Here is a 19,480-nt window from a genome sequence, read left to right as displayed (position 1 = left end):
CGGTTCTAGGTTCGGGTCTCTCAAAATGCGATGGCATCTTGGGAGACCCTGTGCAAGTGTGCCTAGTCTATGCAGTGCTGTACCCTACGCTAATAACTAGTGCATGATAGCGTTCAAAACATTCACTAATGCAAAGACCAATTGATTGTCAGGACAGGAGGGACAATAATAGCGGGTGTCCGTGCTTGCTGCAGACACTACATCTTTTTTGGGGGGGTTCGTTGGGTAGGGGTACTCTGGAGGACATAAAGAAAATGTCTCTCATGCAGCCAACTGCATTTGGTTGGGGATGTGAATGGGGGAAGTACGGGTGCTGCAGAAGTGGTGGGTTCCCAATTAGGATTGGCGAATGCAGCAGGAAGGGCTTCTTGGTGGCAGCGGGACACTACTTGTGCTTGCCACCTCACCAGCTTGAACTGCACTTATGGGACTCGCCACGTCACCAAGTGTTACTGCAGTGCTGGTTTGACTACGACCGGGGTGTACTAGGCCGCTGGCGCTTGCCAGTTCACCAAAACGCTACCAAAAAAACTGTTAGCGATCGCAGGGATCAGACCTGACTCTGCGAACACTGCAGTTATGCGTTTAGTATTTTGTAAGTGTCACTGATTGATCGATACTGCACTTGGGTGGGCTGGGCCGGGCAGAGGGGCAAAACGCAGGTGCTAGCAGGTATCTGGGCTGATCCAGCTAACACTGCGTTTTTGGGAACCCTAAACTGCTGGGAATGCTAGTATAGATCTGATCGGATCAGATATTGATCCGTTCAGATACTATACCACTAAGGGAGGTGTATGCTGCGTTCCTGGGTGTTAGCGCTACTGGCACTAACCTGACGCTGCCTGGGGCTGGTGCTTGCCAGTTCACCAAAACGCTACCAAAAAAAAACGTTAGCGATCGCAGGGATCAGGCCTGACTCTGCGAACGCTGTAGTTATGCGTTTAGTGTTTTGTAAGTGACGGTGATCGATCGATACTGCACTTGGGTGGGCTGGGCTGGGCCAGGCGGAGGGGCAAAATGCACGTGCTAGCAGGTATCTGTGCGTTTTTGGGAACCCTAAACTGCTGGGGACGCTAGTATAGATCTGATTGGATCAGATATTGATCCGTTCAGATACTATACCACTAAGGGAGGCATATGCTGCGTGCGTGGGTGTTAGCGGTACTGGCGCTAATCTGACGCTGCCTGGGGTGACGCATATCACCGCCGGGCGATCAGGGGGCTAAACCTTTATTAGGTAATAAACGGCAGGTGCCCTGACACTATAAAAAATAAACTAACTAACCAGCGTCACCCGTAACAGTTATACGGTGATCACTGGTGAAAGGGTTAACTAGGGGGCAATCAAGGGGTTAAAACCTTTATTAGGTAGTATATGGGGGTCCCTGTCGCTATAAAACGCTGACGGCGAACCTAAATATTTACGTCCCTAACTAGCATCACCAGCGACACTAATACAGCGATCAGAAAAACGATCGCTTAGTGACACTGGCGATGGGGGGTGATCAAGGGGTTAAAACTTTATTAGGGGGGGTTAGGGGGGTACCCTAGACTTAAAGCGGGCTAACACTAACTGCCCTACCACACTAACTGTCACAAACTGACACCAATGCAGTAAACAGAAAAAAAAACAAAAACAACTGCTTGGTGTCAGTGTGACGGGGGGGAGGGGTGATCGAGGGGTAATCGGGGGGTGATGGAGGGTGTAAAGTATGCCTGGCATGTTCTACTGTGTGTGTGTGTTTGTGTAACTCACTCGGATGTTTTCTCTCCTCGGCGCCGAAACAGAAAATACCGAGCCGAGGAGAGATGACATCACTTCCTCTGCCTCTGTGTACTATACAGAGGCAGGGGAAGATTCTCATTGGCTGGGAGCAATCGCGAGGGGGGGGGCCACGAATGGATGGCCTCCCCCTCATCTCTGAACGCTCCCAGACAGAAGCCGACCGCCTCAGGCACCGGGGGGGGTCCGATCGGACCCCCTGCCCACGGCAAGCAATCACGTACCAGGTATTCTGCCGCAGTAGGCGTTAGGCGGTCGGCAAGTGGTTAAAGGGGTTGTAAAGTCAGAAGGTTTTTTTTATCTTAATGCATAGAATACATTAAAGTGGATGTAAACCCGATTTTTTTTTTTTTGATGTCGTAATGTAGAGTATAAGATTTCCTATCATTTGAGCCCAGTCTTGCCACAAATAGTTAATCCAGCTCTGAGCAATCCTCTTTTATTGTTCAGTGAGATAAAACTTGACAAACAGAGAAAAACTTTGTCAAATCCTCCCCCTTGCTGTGAGTGACAGGTGATTTACATCTCGTGCACTAGCCTAAGACATGCATTATTTTTCAATTCCCTCCCCCACTCCTGTCTTCAGCAGCTCTGCAAGGATTGGCTGTTCCACACCTTAGCATGATTTGGCATGCTGAAGTCATGTGGTTACTTTCCTGTCTTTTCACTGGATGTTAGAGATCATAGCAGAAGTTCAGTGTTAGAAATACACAGGAGAAAATGCATATTGACAAGGGGAGTGTAGAGGTGGGCGGGGAGTCTACTGACATCACGACTCCACCCACCGAGCTCCAGACAACAGACCCACCCACAGAATCTGCAGTTTTTCGGCTCTCATAACAGACAGAGGGGAGACATTTGACAGGTAAAGATACATGCAGGAGGCATGTATATCCTTATAGATAACCCCTATGGCAGTAGTTTAGAAAGGATGACATTGGGTTTACATCCACTTTAAGATAAAAAGCCTTCTGGGTGCAGCAGCCCCCCAATACTTAACTGAGGTCCCTCTCTGTCCAGCGATGTCCACGAGTGTCTTGGCCATCCGAGACTCTCCCTCTTAATTGGCTGAGACACAGCAGCGGCACCATTGGCCTCAGCTGCTGACAATCAAAGTCAGTTAGGGGGCAAGGCCGGGCCGCAGCTCTGTGTCTGAATGGACACAGGGAGCTGTGACTCGGCTCTGGTGCCCCCATAGCAAGCTGCTTGCTGTGGTGGCACTCGACAGGAGGGAGGGGCCAGAAGCACAGAAGAGGGACCTGAAAAGAGGAGGATCTGGGCTGCTCTGTGCAAAACCACTGCAACAGAGCAAGCAAGTATAACATGTTTGTTATTTTTATAGGAGAAAAAAACAAGACTTTACAATCACTTTATGCCCAAATTCTACTATATTAGAAGGTACTGGTGGCAAACTACATCTCCTAAGTGGAATAGCCATCTAATGCCCGTCATATTTGTATTCATTTAAATGGCAATTCCATGCTGGACAATCATATACAAGTTACTGCAATGCAAACTGTAAATTTTTAAAAATATACCTGTATAAAACTATTTTAGGGAGTGGTCGCTACATGGTCCTCAGACTTTCTCATTGGCCAGATAATTTCTGCCCACATCCTCCTGAAGGACCAGAAAAGAGGGTCTGAATCAGCAGTCTAGATCTCTCTTAACTTCAAACAAGGAACATCAGCCAAGATCTGTGAGAGCCACTGATCCATTTTGCTCATTGTTTGGGCTTTGCCAAACTCATCGAACAGACTTTGCTCAGTATTTTCACTTTTAAACCCTTTTTGTTTTTCAGTTGCATGATTGTCTCTTTTCCTTTGCAATACCTTTTTTTCTGCTGTAAATATTTTGTGTGTACCATTTTTAACTCTAATAAGACAGAACTTAAAGAATCCCTGCCTATTTGAAGAACATTACTATATGGTAAACCTCTGACTATACAGTACCTGTCTGCGGCGACAGTTTGTGTTACAGTCATTTTAAGTCATAATTGTTTTGTTAATATTGTAAATGTTGATATTTACAATAAAAATCTGGTGGCAGCGATTGATTTTGGGTATAAAGGGTTAATTGCTTTATCAAACCCAGCTATGATCTCTCAGTCTTTGTGCAGGGTGAGGCTGAGAGTGTCATTGTTGTGTATCGGTGACAGCTTGGTGTGAGTTTGACCAGCCATTTCTCACAATCTACTCCTGGGTAGTTGTCAACGAAACAGGTATCCCTATTTGCAGGCAGGCAGTGGAGGTTTTTTTTTACCTTAAGTCAGGGGTGTCCAATCTTTTTTCCAAGAGGGCCAGATTTGATGAATAGAACATGCTTGAGGGCCGACCATTTTGCCTGACATTCTTAAACCATTAAAATTTGGTCTAAGTGTGTCCATCCGAGCACTAATACACGGCCCAACAAGAATTCTCTTGCCTTTGTGCTGTGTGTGGTGAATAGATGAGCTTGGGCGTGTTATTTGGATATACCGGATTTAATCTGCTTATAACACGCACCTTCACTTTAAAAATGAAGTTTCAGGAAAAAAAATCTTAAATTTTAAATAAAGAACTGTGAAGCAAAATAAGGGTCAGTGCCCATCAATGCAGCCTAATCAGTGCCCATCTGCGGCCCCCACTCCATTGCCATGAATGTGGCCCCCACTGTATTGACATGAATGCAGCCCCCACCGTATTGACATGAATGCAGCCCCCACCGTATTGACATGAATGCAGCCCCCACCACATTCACATGAATGCAGCCCCCACCGTATTGACATGAATGCAGCCCCCACCGTATTGACATGAATGCAGCCCCCACCGTATTGACATGAATGCAGCCCCCACCGTATTGACATGAATGCAGCCCCCACCGTATTGACATGAATGCAGCCCCCACCGTATTGACATGAATGCAGCCCCCACCGTATTGACATGAATGCAGCCCCCACCGTATTGACATGAATGCAGCCCCCACCGTATTGACATGAATGCAGCCCCCACCGTATTGACATGAATGCAGCCCCCACCGTATTGACATGAATGCAGCCCCCACCGTATTGACATGAATGCAGCCCCCACCGTATTGACATGAATGCAGCCCCCACCGTATTGACATGAATGCAGCCCCCACCACATTCACATGAATGCAGCCCCCACCACATTCACATGAATGCAGCCCCCACCGTATTGACATGAATGCAGCCCCCACAGTATTGACATGAATGCAGCCCCCACCGTATTGACATGAATGCAGCCCCCACCGTATTGACATGAATGCAGCCCCCACCGTATTGACATGAATGCAGCCCCCACCGTATTGACATGAATGCAGCCCCCACCGTATTGACATGAATGCAGCCCCCACCGTATTGACATGAATGCAGCCCCCACCGTATTGACATGAATGCAGCCCCCACCGTATTGACATGAATGCAGCCCCCACCGTATTGACATGAATGCAGCCCCCACCGTATTGACATGAATGCAGCCCCCACCACATTCACATGAATGCAGCCCCCACCGTATTGACATGAATGCAGCCCCCACCGTATTGACATGAATGCAGCCCCCACCACATTCACATGAATGCAGCCCCCACCGTATTGACATGAATGCAGCCCCCACCGTATTGACATGAATGCAGCCCCCACCGTATTGACATGAATGCAGCCCCCACCGTATTGACATGAATGCAGCCCCCACCGTATTGACATGAATGCAGCCCCCACCGTATTGACATGAATGCAGCCCCCACCGTATTGACATGAATGCAGCCCCCACCGTATTGACATGAATGCAGCCCCCACCGTATTGACATGAATGCAGCCCCCACCGTATTGACATGAATGCAGCCCCCACCGTATTGACATGAATGCAGCCCCCACCGTATTGACATGAATGCAGCCCCCACCACATTCACATGAATGCAGCCCCCACCACATTCACATGAATGCAGCCCCCACCGTATTGACATGAATGCAGCCCCCACCGTATTGACATGAATGCAGCCCCCACCGTATTGACATGAATGCAGCCCCCACCGTATTGACATGAATGCAGCCCCCACCGTATTGACATGAATGCAGCCCCCACCGTATTGACATGAATGCAGCCCCCACCGTATTGACATGAATGCAGCCCCCACCGTATTGACATGAATGCAGCCCCCACCGTATTGACATGAATGCAGCCCCCACCGTATTGACATGAATGCAGCCCCCACCACATTCACATGAATGCAGCCCCCACCACATTGACATAAATACGGCAGCCCCCACCACATTGACATGAATGCAGACTCACCATTGCTGTCAGTGCAGCCTGATTCATGTCCATCTGCAGCCTTGGAGGAGACAGGGAGGGGGCGGGACGAGCGCCAACAGATATACAGGAGAAATTCCTGTTTACACGGCGGCCTCTTTAATTGAAAGTCCCGCCTCCTATGATGGACAAAACAATTGTCCAATGGCAGCGCAGGAGACGGGACTTCCTTTTACACAGGACGCCGTGTAAACAGGAAATTCTCCTGTATCCTGTACGGCGCTTGTCCCGCCCCCTCCAAGGCAGCCAGCATATCTATCTTTTATGGCCCCCGGCGCTCGGGGATTCGTTGGGGGCCACAAAAGATATATATGTCAAAATTACCAGGCGGGCCGTCCGAAACCGGACCGCGGGCCGCGATTGGCCCGCGGGCCGGACTTTGGACATGCCTGCCTTAAGTCATTGTTAGTCTTGGCCCACAGTTATATGACTCAAGGATGTCATCAAGGAAGGCATCTACCTACCCACATAAACATCAGGTGACAGTCACTCAACCTTTTCAACCTCATTAAAAAATATTTGCAAAGGTTATACAGTGCCTTGAAAAAGTATTCATACCCCTTGACATTTTGTCATGTTACATCCAAAAAACATAAATGTATTTTATTGGGATTTTATGTGATAGACCAACACAAAGTGGCACATAATTGTGAAGTGGAAGGAAAATTATAAATGTTTTTCACAATTTTTTACAAATAAATATCTGAAAAGTGTGGCGTGCATTTGTATTCAGGCCCCTTTACTCTGATACCCCTAACTAAAATCTAGTGGAACCAATTGCCTTCAGAAGTCACTTAATTAGTAAATAGAATCCACCTGTGTGTAATTTAATCTCAGTATAAATACAGCTGTTCTGTGAAGTCCTCAGAGGTTTGTTGGAGAACCTTAGTGAACAAACAGCATCATGAAGCCCAAATAACACACCAGACAGGTCAGGGATAAAGTTGTGGAGAAGTGGAGTTAGGTTATAAAAAAATATCCCAAGCTTTGAACATCTCACGGAACTCTGTTCAATCCATCCATCATCCAAAAATGGAAAGAGTATGGCACAACTGCAAATCTACCAAGACATGGCTGTACACCTAAACTGACAGGCCGGGCAAGGGGAGCATTAAGCAGAGAAGCAGCCAAAAGGCCCATGGTAACTCTGGAGGAGCTGCAGAGATCATCAGCTCAGCTGGGAGAATCTGTCCACAGGACAACAATTAGTCCCTTTTTCAGTGTGCGAGAAGCCATGTGGTGGACACAGCAAGCATGTGGCAGAAGGTGCTCTGGTCAGATGAGACCAAAACGGAACTTTTTGGCCTAAATGCAAAATGCTATGTGTGGTGGAAAACTAACACTGCACATCACCCTGAACACACCATCCCCACCGTGAAACATGGTGGTGGCAGCATCATGTTGTGGGGATGCTTTTCTTCAGCAGGGACAGGGAAGATGGTCATAGTTGATGGAGCCAAATACAGGGTGATCTTAGAAGAAAACCTGTTAGTCTGCAAAAGACTTGAAACTGGGGTGGGTGTTCGCCTTCCAGCAGGACAATGACCCTAAACATACAGCCAGAGCTACAATTGAATGGTTTAGATCAAAGCATATTCATTTGTTAGAAAGGCCCAGTCAAAGTCCAGACCTAAATCCAATTAAGAATCTGGCAAGACTTAAAAATTTCTGTTCACAGACGCCCTCCATCCAATCTGACAGAGCTTGAGCTATTTTGCAAAAAAGAATGGGCAAAAATTTCACTCTCTAGATGTGCAAAGCTGGTAGAGACATCCCCAAAAAGACTTGCAGCTGTAATTGCAGCGAAAGGTGGTTTTACAAAGTATTGACTCAGGGGGGCTGAATACAAATGCACGCCACACTTTTCACATATTTATTTGTAAAAAAAATTTGAAAACCATTTATCATTTTCCTTCCACTTCACAATGATGTTCCACTTTGTGTTGGTCTATCACAAAAAAAAAAACAATAAAATACATTTAAGTTTTTGGTTGTAACACAACAAAATGTGGGAAATTTCAAGGGGTGTGCATACTTTTTCAAAGCACTGTAAATCTGAAGCTTTTATTTAAAAGAAAAATCCCTGATGATCCTGCCAAGAAGGTCCTTGCTTAGGCCTATTATAGGATGACAGTGACCCTGACCTTGTCTCCCAGTTGTGGTCCTCTGTTGTCAACCCTGTGCTATGGGCTTCTGATGGAGACTACAAGTGTTTATTTTAATGTATTTTTAGGCAGGCACAGTCCACTGTTGTCACCATTAGAAAACCCACCTGAGACATACCATGCAGCCATGCCTGGAATGTATGGAGACAGGCTCCTTTTACACTTGTGACTGGGGGGCAGTAAACAAGTGGTTGATCTGTGTTTTTACTGCTCCTTCACTGGTCACCTACAAGCTGACATGGTGTCGCTCAAGTAGGTACACCCTGTGCCAATTTCAATGCGACATATCAAGTTTGTTAGGCAGCACTGCCTGTCAAATTCCCCCATGTAAGTAAAGAGGGCTATGACACAACTGTGAGCCAAATACTTTTCAAGGGGGAAGTTGACACTGCCACAAGCATGAAAGTAGCCTGCAGGAGATTAGCAGCACTAAGACAAAGCTATAAAGGCTGGGAAAAGTGATATTTTATTTAAAAAGAAAATTATGATACAAAGTAATTTAGCAAACAAAATAATGTATCATTACAGACCCTTTCTTATTGGTGTCCTCTGTTCTGATCAGCAGGGGATCAGTGAACAGGTCCCCTGCTAAATCGGATCCAAACGCTACGCATATCACTTTTGTGACCTGTATGTCAGCTCAATCTTTACCTGCCAGAGCCTACCGGACCCACATTAGGTCTATGAGCAAGTGGATGTAAATTGATGTTCATACTATGAATCCTTTAACCTCCATTTCTCATATTTTGGACCTAGATGGCCTTGGAGGTAATTGGATGTAAATACATGCACACCCATTTACATCCACCTACACATAAACTAAAATGGAGTGTCTTATCAGATTTGCCAGAAAAACTGATAATTGGACCAGATTGGACCTCTCATGTGAAAGGGGCCTTCAAGTTACACCAGATCAGATACGATGTGGGAACCTTTTACGCAGTAATTCAATCTTATCAATAAGGTTGAACCGTCTGCCCCTCCCCCCCCCCCCCCCCCCCTTATGTTTGGCTTAGCCCCTCTAGCTCTCTGTCTTGAAGGATTAGGAATTCTTGGAAAACTCAGTTTATCAGATCATGTAAGAGTAATAATGGTACAGCTCAGAAGTACTGTACTCAGTGCATTTGCTAAATCAAACAATAATGACTGATCACTATGCAAACAAATACAACAAAACCCATTCATCCACACCTCAGTGCATGGAAACAGATATATATCAAAAGTTCATACAGATTGTCTACTGAAGTCAGATATAGACACATCATTTAATCAGAGTTTTTAATAATATATCACATATTTTAGAGAAAGTTAGTGTAAATACAGCAAGAATATGATAAAATAGTTTATAAACAAAAAAAATAATCTGATAGAAAGAGGAAGGGGCAGCACTGCAAGACAGTCACACTTCTGCATTGCAGAGTGCTGGCAATTTAGCACTGGGAGCTTGCTGGCAGAAGGACAAATCAGAGTGATGATCCCATAAGGATGATGCTGTCTGCCAAGTCAACAGCGTGTTGACAAAACTTGCTCCCTTAAACTGGAGAAAAGTGGAGTCACTGGCTAGCTATGCAGTATGGTAAGTGCCTGGATCACAAGACCAGCAGAACAAATCTTCTGGCAGGTAACACCACTAACATGCATTTATTTTAGCTACCTGTTCACTTTACAGCAAGACTGAGATTAGGTGAGGAAGGGGAAGCACTGCCAGCCAGTCAGGTACACTACTGCATTGTAGAATGGTGGCAGTCTAACACTGGGAGCTTGCCAACAGGAGTACAAAGCAGACAATGAGTAGGATGATGACTTTATCCATATGATGATGGATGCTGTCTATCCTGCTGTATTGCTCACCCAAATGATGAATAGAAGTTGCCATGCACTAATAGGCATACATAATGATGCATCTCCATGCAGTTTGTTAGGTGGAATGCACCTAAACACACACACAAACGGTCAATTGGTCTGAAATGTAACCCTTTGTAAGGGTGGATTGTGTAAAATGCAGCTAAGTCACTTGTGATAAAACAAAACTACATATTTATTTAATGTGGTAATGAGTGGAGCTCATATTTATCTACTTAATAGAGGAGTTATAATTACACTTGTTTTGTTATTACATTTAATGTAGTATTATGTGTCCCTGTAACATTAATAATGTAACCATACTGTAGACATTTTCTATGTGAAAATGAAAAGATAATGTTGGTGTTACTACCGGTCACCACGAGATGGCAGACTTAGTACTACATTCCAGATTTCCTGCACCTAAAAGGGTTCAATGAGGTTTTTTTCATATTGCAGGTTTATGTTTCTAGTGTAGATTACTAACTGGTTACTGCAGACTACACTACTACTTTTTCTTTACTATGTTTTTTTATTATTTTTATTTTATTTTACAAGAGCACAGTTGAATGCAAATAAAAATGAAGATGCAAACAAGCTATAGTAATCTGTCAACACAACTCCACAATTTCTGTTGGCCATAAATGGAAAGGCTGGTTATAGATGGGTAATTATCTCCCCAAGAGGAATAGAGATATCTATCTTTCTGACAATCAAGCAACAACAAAATTACTTTTCAGTTTCTTTTTTTTTTCTTTTGCATACTCCAGTAAACAGAAACTCTCCCCATAATGTCTGGCTGTAAGATCCATCAAAAGCAGGGGTGACCTGATCTGTGTAGTTGTACAAATGAAGCTGGAATCAAATTAGGTGTAATTATATTAGGATTTAATAATAACACAGCAAAATTCAACCCAACACTACAAACAGAATATAAGTAAACACACATGATAAGAGAAACCTAGTGAATGGAGAAAGGTTTGAGACTATAAATGAGACGTGCGAGGTATAGGAGGTATATGTAAAAATGAGGGAGGAGAGATGGCCACTTGTCCCAAATAAATACTTACATGCCAGTGGAGAATAGACCACATGAGACCGGAAACTGCAGGCTGCCAAATATGTCAGTCCCAGGAGCTGAGGTAGGAGCCCGCTGGGGGAAGACCAGATGCATAACCTGGTCCCCATAGGAAGAAGGGATGTGTCCACACTAGTGATGTATAGGGATGACCTGAACACCCCCCGGTTCGATTCGCAGCAGAACATGCGAACAGGCAAAATATTTGTGCAAACACCGTAAAAATCTATGGGACACAAATGTGAAAAATCAAAAGTGCTCATTTTAAAGGCTTATATGCAAGTTATTGCCATAAAAAGTGTATAGGGACCGGGGTCCTGCCCCAGGTGACATGTATCAATGCAAAGAAAAGTTTTAAAAATGGCTGTTTTTTCAGGAACAGTGATTTTAATAATGCTTAAAGTGAAACAATAAAAATGAAATATTCATTTAAATATTGTGCCTGTGGGGTCTCCTTAATCTGCCTGTAAAGTAGCGCATCACAATGACATTTCTAAAGGAAAAAATGTCATTTAAAACTGCTTGCGGCTGTAATGTATTGTCGGATCCTGGCAATTTAGATAAAAATCATCGAAAAAAACCGCCAACATTTTAAAAAAATGGCGGGGGGGTCCCCCCCAAATCCATACCAGGCCCTTCAGGTCTGGTATGGATATTAAGGGGAATCCCGTGCCAAAATGTAAAAAAAATGGCGTGGTGGTCCCCCACAAAATCCACACCAGGCCCTTCAGGTCTGGTATGGATTTTAAGGGGAACCCCGCGCCAAAATTTAATAAAAAACGGCGTGGGGTCCCCCCCAAAAACCATACCAGACCCTTATCCGAGTACGCAACCTGGCAGGCCGCAGGAAAAGGTGGGGGGATGAGAGCGCTCCCCCCTCCTGACCCGTACCAGGCCACATGCCCTCAACAAGGAGAGGGTGCTTTGGTGTCCCCCCCAAAAAAACCTTGTCCCCATGTTGATGGGGCCAAGGGCCTCTTACTCACAACCCTTACCTGGTGGTTGTGGGGGTCTGCGGGCGGGGGGCTTATCGGAAGATGGAAGCCCCCTTTAACAGCCTGGTGCGGTTCGGGGGGGCGCTATCTCATCCCCCTCTTTCCTGCGGCCTGCCAGGTTGCGTGTGTAACGATATCACGTACTGGACACATGAAAAGCTGTAGCTAGCGGTCATGTTGTTTGAGAACCTTAGGGCAGCCATGACAGCTTGGCTAATGCCCCATACACACAGTCGGATTTTCTGACAGAAAATGTGTGATAGGACCTTGTTGTCGAAAATTCACATTAAATTAACATTCAGAAATGTATAGGCTTTATTCTTCAAAGGAGCTGTTATCTCAACAGAGAAAGCAGAACCAGGCTAGGTCTGTAAAAACAGTTGATGTTGGCCTGGCAGGATGTCCAGGCCTATAGTAAAACTGTCACCCTCTCAATTCAGAGAACCAGCAGATACCGGTCATAAATAAAGCTTAAACAGTGGAATAAGTATGAAATTTCAGCATGTTTCATAACTTCCACAGTAATAATAGCACAGCCATAATATGAACATATTTAGTTTCCTCAGATGATTTATAACATTTCAAATCCAGACACCCCTATGTCAGATCATATGGGAAATGACTGGTACCCCTTATTCCTCCTAGGTAAACTAGACATTGGAGACATGGCATGTTTATATCTCTTTTGAAGGAAATCTCACGCTTAACAATAATATGGATATTTGCAGTCTGTAAACACTGTAGATACAGAGATATGAATATGTATCACAAAGTGTACCTGGGACATGGTCATGAGTGTAGACACCTCCCAGCAACCAACCCCAAAACAAGATGACCAGACGATTGGTCACTGTCAACACCCCTTTGATCTGACAGAAAAGAGAAGATACTAAGACAATTGTCAGTTCTCCTTTTACCATCCAAGCAGGAACATCTGCCAAGTTTGAGAACCGATTACCCAGCTCATCGATCAAACTCTGGTCAACCCTTGGACATTAATTGCAAGTATTCTTCTTCCCTGATTCTACCTTATTTCTTTGTGGCTGTATATTGTCGTTATCTCTTTGAAACACTTTTTTTTCTGTAAATATTTTATTTGCACCAACTTTGACATTTTCATATTAAACCCTTATGTTGAAAAGTGTTAACCTTGTCTCTAAAGCTCTTAATGCAAGCTATAAATGAACCTGCCTCTTGAAGAGCGCTACTGTTGTAGAGTAAGGCCTCTGAGCAGACCTGTCTGTGGTGGAAGTGTGTGGTGCAGACGCTTATTCTAAAATCATAATTGGTATTGCTAAAATTACGAGTCTCCAGTGACGTAATTAGCCCAGTGACAATTGCTCTCAGGCTGCTGGCACCTTGATTGTGGTCCAGCAGCCTGAGCTGGAAAATCTTTGTGCTGGGCGCAGCTGAGAGTGGCATTGTTACATAAGTCATAAAACAAGTAAAAAGGCGCAATGCACAGATACCTCAGTGTGGAACCCATGCATGCGTACTGGGATAGATATAGCAGGGGTCAGTCAGGGCAGCCACCAAAGGAGCCAAAAGCGGGTTCCAGTAAGCTAGAACAAAAACAAGGAGAGGAGCGCCTCTGAGTATGTATCATAAAATTAATTTATTATATATTTATCATCTGTCCCCACCTGACCAGGATATGAACCAGACTGGATTGCTGAAGGAGACCACACTGTGCTGAGCCATCCTACCCTTCCCTCTCTGGAGTCGATGTGGAGCCAGCCTTACAGGAACTGCTGTGACGTGTAGTCCCACTGCATCTCTTCAGCCCAGCTAACAGACCAGAATGCAACTCTTCTTGCCTCCATGTGAGTGGATATTGCTGTTTTAATAAATTAATTTTATGATACATACTCAGAGGCGCCCCTCTCCTTGTTATTGTTACATAAGTGACAGTGTGGTGTGAGGTTGGCCGGTCCTTCATCGCGAGTTAGCGAGAAGGGCAGGGATCTGACACCCACGTCACAGTGTGCTCATATAAGGATCAGGTATGGATTTTGGGGGGACCCCAAGCCATTTTTTTTTTTTTTTACATTTTGGCACCGGGTTCCCCTTAAAATCCATTCCAGACCTGAATAGCCTGGTATGCATTTTGGGGGGACCCCCACACCATTTTTTTTTTTTAATTGGCGCAGGGTTTCCCTTAAAATCCATACCAGACCTTAAGGGCCTGGTATGGATTTTAGTGGGGACCCCCACGCTATTTTTTTTTAAATTTTGACCTGAAAGGCCTGGTAATGGACTGAGGGGGAACTCACGCTGTTTTTTTTCAATGATTTTTATGTATATTGCCAGGATCCGGCAATACATTACAGCTGCAAGCAGTTTTAAATGACATTTTTTACTTTAGAAATGTCATTTTGATGCTCTCATTCATTACACTATGTACAGCCGCTATGTTAGCAGCCATAGACTTAGCCCCCTGAGCCATGATTGGCCAAAGGCACCCTGACTTTGACCAATCATACCTCTCACAGCAGAGTGTACTCTAATTGGCCAAAGCATGCAGGTCAGGTGCATGCTTTGGCCAATCAGCAGCCATCGTGGCACTGCGATCTCGCAGTGCATTTTGGGGCGTTCTGCGGGCTCTCGCATTTCCTGCAAATGCCCCAAAATGTTCTAAATTCGGGCAAAGACCGGATCAGGCTCATCCCTAGTGATGTATGAGGTAGTATGGATGAAAAATTAATAATTAATAATGTGTTAAAAAATATGTAGTAAAAAATAATAATAATAATGACTTGAACCCTTCCCCACAAAGTGAAAGCATCATGTGTAAATGTTGTATGATATCTGGTATCGAGATGGAAAAGAACCATGTGCGTGGTAGTGAAGAAAAAAACAAAAAAAACACAACAAAAATTTTTTTTAGCAGCCTGCTGTTTCTGGTTTCATGTGGTCTATGCTCCACCGGAGCACATTTGGGAGGAGTGGCCATCCCTCCTCCCTCATTTTTACATACAGTGGGGACGGAAAATATTCAGACCCCCTTAAATTTTTCACTCTGTTATCCTGCAGCCATTTGCTAAAATCATTTAAGTTCATTTTTTTCCTCATTAATGTACACACAGCACCCAATATTGACAGAAAAACACAGAATTGCTGAGATTTTTGCAGATTTATTAAAAAAGAAAAACTAAAATATCACATGGTCCTAAGTATTCAGACCCTTTGCTCAGTTTTTAGTAGAAGCTCCCTTTTGATCTAATACAGAGTCTTTTTGGAAAAGATGCAACACGTTTTTCACACCTGGATTTGGGGATCCTCTGCCATTCCTCCTTGCAGATCCTCTCCAGTTCTGTCAGGTTGGATGGTAAACGTTGGTGGACAGCCATTTTTAGGTCTCTCCAGAGATGCTCAATTGGGTTTAAGTCAGGGTTCTGGCTGGGCCATTCAAGAACAGTCACGGAGTTGTTGTGAAACCACTCCTTCGTTATTTTAGCTGTGTGCTTAGGGTCATTGTCTTGTTGGAAGGTAAACCTTCGGCCCAGTCTGAGGTCCTGAGCACTCTGGAGAAGGTTTTCGTCCAGGATATCCCTGTACTTGGCTGCATTCATCTTTTCCTCTATTGCAACCAGTCGTCGTGTCCCTGTAGCTGAAAAACACCCCCACAGCATGATGCTGCCACCACCATGCTTCACTGTTGGGACTGTATTGGACAGGTGGTGAGCAGAGCCTGGTTTTCTCCACACATACCGCTTAGAATTAAGGCCAAAAAGTTCCATCTTTGTCTCATCAGACCAAAGAATCATATTTCTCACCATCTTGGAGTCCTTCAGGTGTTTTTTTAGCAAACTCCATGCAGGCTTTCATGTGTCTTGCACTGAGGAGAGGCTTCCGTCGGGCTACTCTGCCATTAGGCCCGACTGGTGGAGGGCTGCAGTGATGGTTGATTTTCTACAACTTTCTCCCATCTCCCGACTGCATCTCTGGAGCTCAGCCACAGTGATCTTTGGGTTCTTCTTTACCTCTCTCACCAAGGCTCGTCTCCCCCAATAGCTCAGTTTGGCCAGACAGCCAGCTCTAGGAAGGGTTCTGGTCATCCCAAACGTCTTCCATTTAAGGATTATGGAGGCCACTGTGCTCTTAGGAACCGTAAGTGCAGCAGAATTTTTTTGTAACCTTGGCCAAATCTGTGCCTTGCCACAATTCTGTCTCTGAGCTCTTCAGGCAGTTCCTTTGACCTCATGATTCTCATTTGCTCTGACACGCACTGTGAGCTGTAAGGTCTTATATAGACAGGTGTGTGGCTTTCCTAATCAAGTCCAATCAGTATAATCAAACACAGCTGGACTCAAATGAAGGTGTAGAACCATCTCAAGGATGATCAGAAGAAATGGACAGCACCTGAGTTAAATATATGAGTGTCACAGCAAGGGGTCTGAATACTTAGGACCATGTGATATTTCAGTTTTTCTTTTTTAATAAATCTGCAAAAATGTCAACAATTCTGTGTTTTTCTGTCAATATGGGGTGCTGTGTGTACATTAATGAGAAAAAAAAATTAACTTAAATGATTTTAGCAAATGGCTGCAATATAACAAAGAGTTAAAAATTTAAGGGGGTCTGAATACTTTCCGTCCCCACTGTATACCTTCTTTAACCACTTCAATACCAGGCACTTACGCCCCTTCCTGCCCAGGACAATTTTCAGCTTTCAGCGCTGTCACACTTTGAATGACAATTGCGCGGTCATGCAACACTGTACTCAAACTCCATTTTTATCATTTTCTTCCCACAAATAGAGATTTCTTTTGGTGGTATTTGATCACCTCTGCATTTTTTTTTTTGCTAAACAAACTAAAAAAGACCAACATTTTTGAAAAAAATGATTTTTTTTTAGTTTTTGTCATAAAATTTTGTTTTCCCCTTCACTGACGGGCACTGATGAGGCAGTACTGATGGGCATTGATGAGGCTGCACTGATAAGTTGGCACTGATTAAGTGGCACTGATGGGCACTGATGAGGAGGCACTGATATGTAGAATTGATGGGCACCGATAGGCGGCACTGATATGCAGCACTGATGGGCACCAATAGGCGGCACTGATATGTGGCACTGACAGGTGGCAATGATGGGCACTGACAGGTGGCACTGATGGGCACTGACAGGCGGCTATGATGGGCACTGACAAGCGGCACTGTCTGGCACTGATAGGCGGTACTGATTGGCACTGACAGGTGGCACTGATGGGCAGCACTGATGATGAGGTACTGATAAGTACTGACAGGTGTTACTGCTGGGCAGTGATTGGCACTGTGGTGGGCACTGGCAAAATGTATTGTTTTTACATTGCTGGGCACTGATTGGCAGGTGATTGGTACATTTGAGTGGGCTGTGCTGATAATCAATGTGCTGATTATCAGCACAGACCCCCCCCCCCGTGACAGGGAGAGCCGCCAATCGGCTCTCCCTGTCAGCGCAAACCGAGGAATGCCCTTTACCGGCACTTCCTGGTTCACGCGATGATCAGCTGTGATTGGTCACAGCTGATCACGTGGTAAGAAGCCTCTGATAGAGGCTTCCTATCACGATCCGAGATGCGGGGTGTCAGACTGACACGTCGCAATCGCGATCGCTGCGCGCCCCCATGGGCGCGCGCCGGCATGTTATACTTCTGGACGTGATATGATGCCCAGTCAGGGCATACTTCCCGGCCGTCATTCTGCATACGGCAGGTGGGAAGTGGTTAATTAATGTACATTGAATTTTATTGATTTATTCATATTTTTTTGTAAACTTTGGTGCACCTGCCCCTGAAGAGTGTTTTTTACACGAAACGTGTCGGGCCTACGCTATGTGCCTACTTTTTCTATAGAAGATTTTTACATACAGAGGTCATTAGACCTTGTGCATTTTAACCACTTCCCGACCAGCTGCTGTAGTTTTACTGCGGCAAGTTGGCTCAGCTGGGCAAATCGACGTTACCTTGCGTCGCTTTTCCTTTTGGCCACTAGGGGCACACGCCGGCATGTACTTATGTATGATCATTGCTTTATATTATATTATGGGTTGCTATATTGCCATCAATGTGTTCATCATTGTTTGGTAATTATGAGACTGTTCAGCCCATTCATCTGGGCATATATTATGATACTGTGTCAACATCTTCATAATAAATGTTTTTGCTCAAAATTGACTGATCTTTTGGCCACGCATACCCTCCTCATGCAAAGTCCCAAAAACCCTTCTGTTTTAGAGAAACCTAGTGAAACCTACCTAATTAGCAAATGAACTATGAAACACTTTATACAAAGCAAGCTGAGAGATCAAGTAAGACAGAAGGTGCAAGGAACAGCCGGCAAGACAGGCCAGGAGGAGGTCCAGAGCTAGGAACAAGAGAGCAAGGGTAGCAGATACAGGGCATGCACAACAAGAACAGGCTGGCACACAGCAAAACACTGAGGCTAAATACCCTCCTATGCACCAGCATCAGGTGCAAAATTTCTAGGATCTGCTAGTTGACACCAGTGGTGAACTACTTCTTTCAGGTCTGAGAACCACAGTACCACCAGCAGGTGCTCTGGTTCCTGATATTTCCACCCATTTAAAGAGGTTGTAAACCTCCGAAACCAAAAAAAAAAAAAAACCCTGCAAGACAAAGGCATAATGAGCTAGTATGCATCACATACTAGCTCATTATGAAATGTTTAAATTAGAACAAAGCTGTTGCAGCTGTCCCCGCACACCGCTGAGATGGCTGACATTTTTCCGAAGTTACTTCCAAGTTCGCGAGCTCCGGCGCTGTGATTGGCGGGAGCCGCCATTCACGGCATGCAGGAGTATGCGGGACACAGGAGCATGCGGGACACAGGAGTATGTGTGCAGGAGCCGCTGTTCACGACACGGACTCGGAAGGAACGGCACCCGGCAACAGCTGTGAGCCTCTCTGTGCTTCAGTGTGAACCCAGTCTAAGATTTTTCTTAATTGCCATAAAGTGTGTGCAGGCTTGGAAAACTGGCTGTCATCTTAATCATCTAACTTCATATACAGTCAGGTCCATAAATATTGGGACATCAACACAATTCTAATCTTTTTGGCTCTATACACCACCACAACAGATTTGAAATTAAATGAACAAAATGTGCTTTAACTGCAGACTTTCAGCTTTAATTTGTGGGTATTTACATCCAAATCAGGTGAACGATGTAGGAATTACAGTTTGTATATGTGCCTCCCACTTTTTAAGGGACCAAAAGTAATGGGACAATTGGCTGCTCAGCTGTTCCATGGCCAGGTGTGTGTTATTCCCTCATTATCCCATTTACAAGGAGCAGAGAAAAGGTCCAG

This window comes from Aquarana catesbeiana, linkage group LG10, assembly GCF_042186555.1.
Source record: "Aquarana catesbeiana isolate 2022-GZ linkage group LG10, ASM4218655v1, whole genome shotgun sequence".
NCBI classification, from domain to species: Eukaryota; Metazoa; Chordata; class Amphibia; order Anura; family Ranidae; genus Aquarana; species Aquarana catesbeiana.
The sequence above is the reverse complement of the archived record's forward strand: the minus strand, read 5'-3'. Positions refer to the sequence as shown.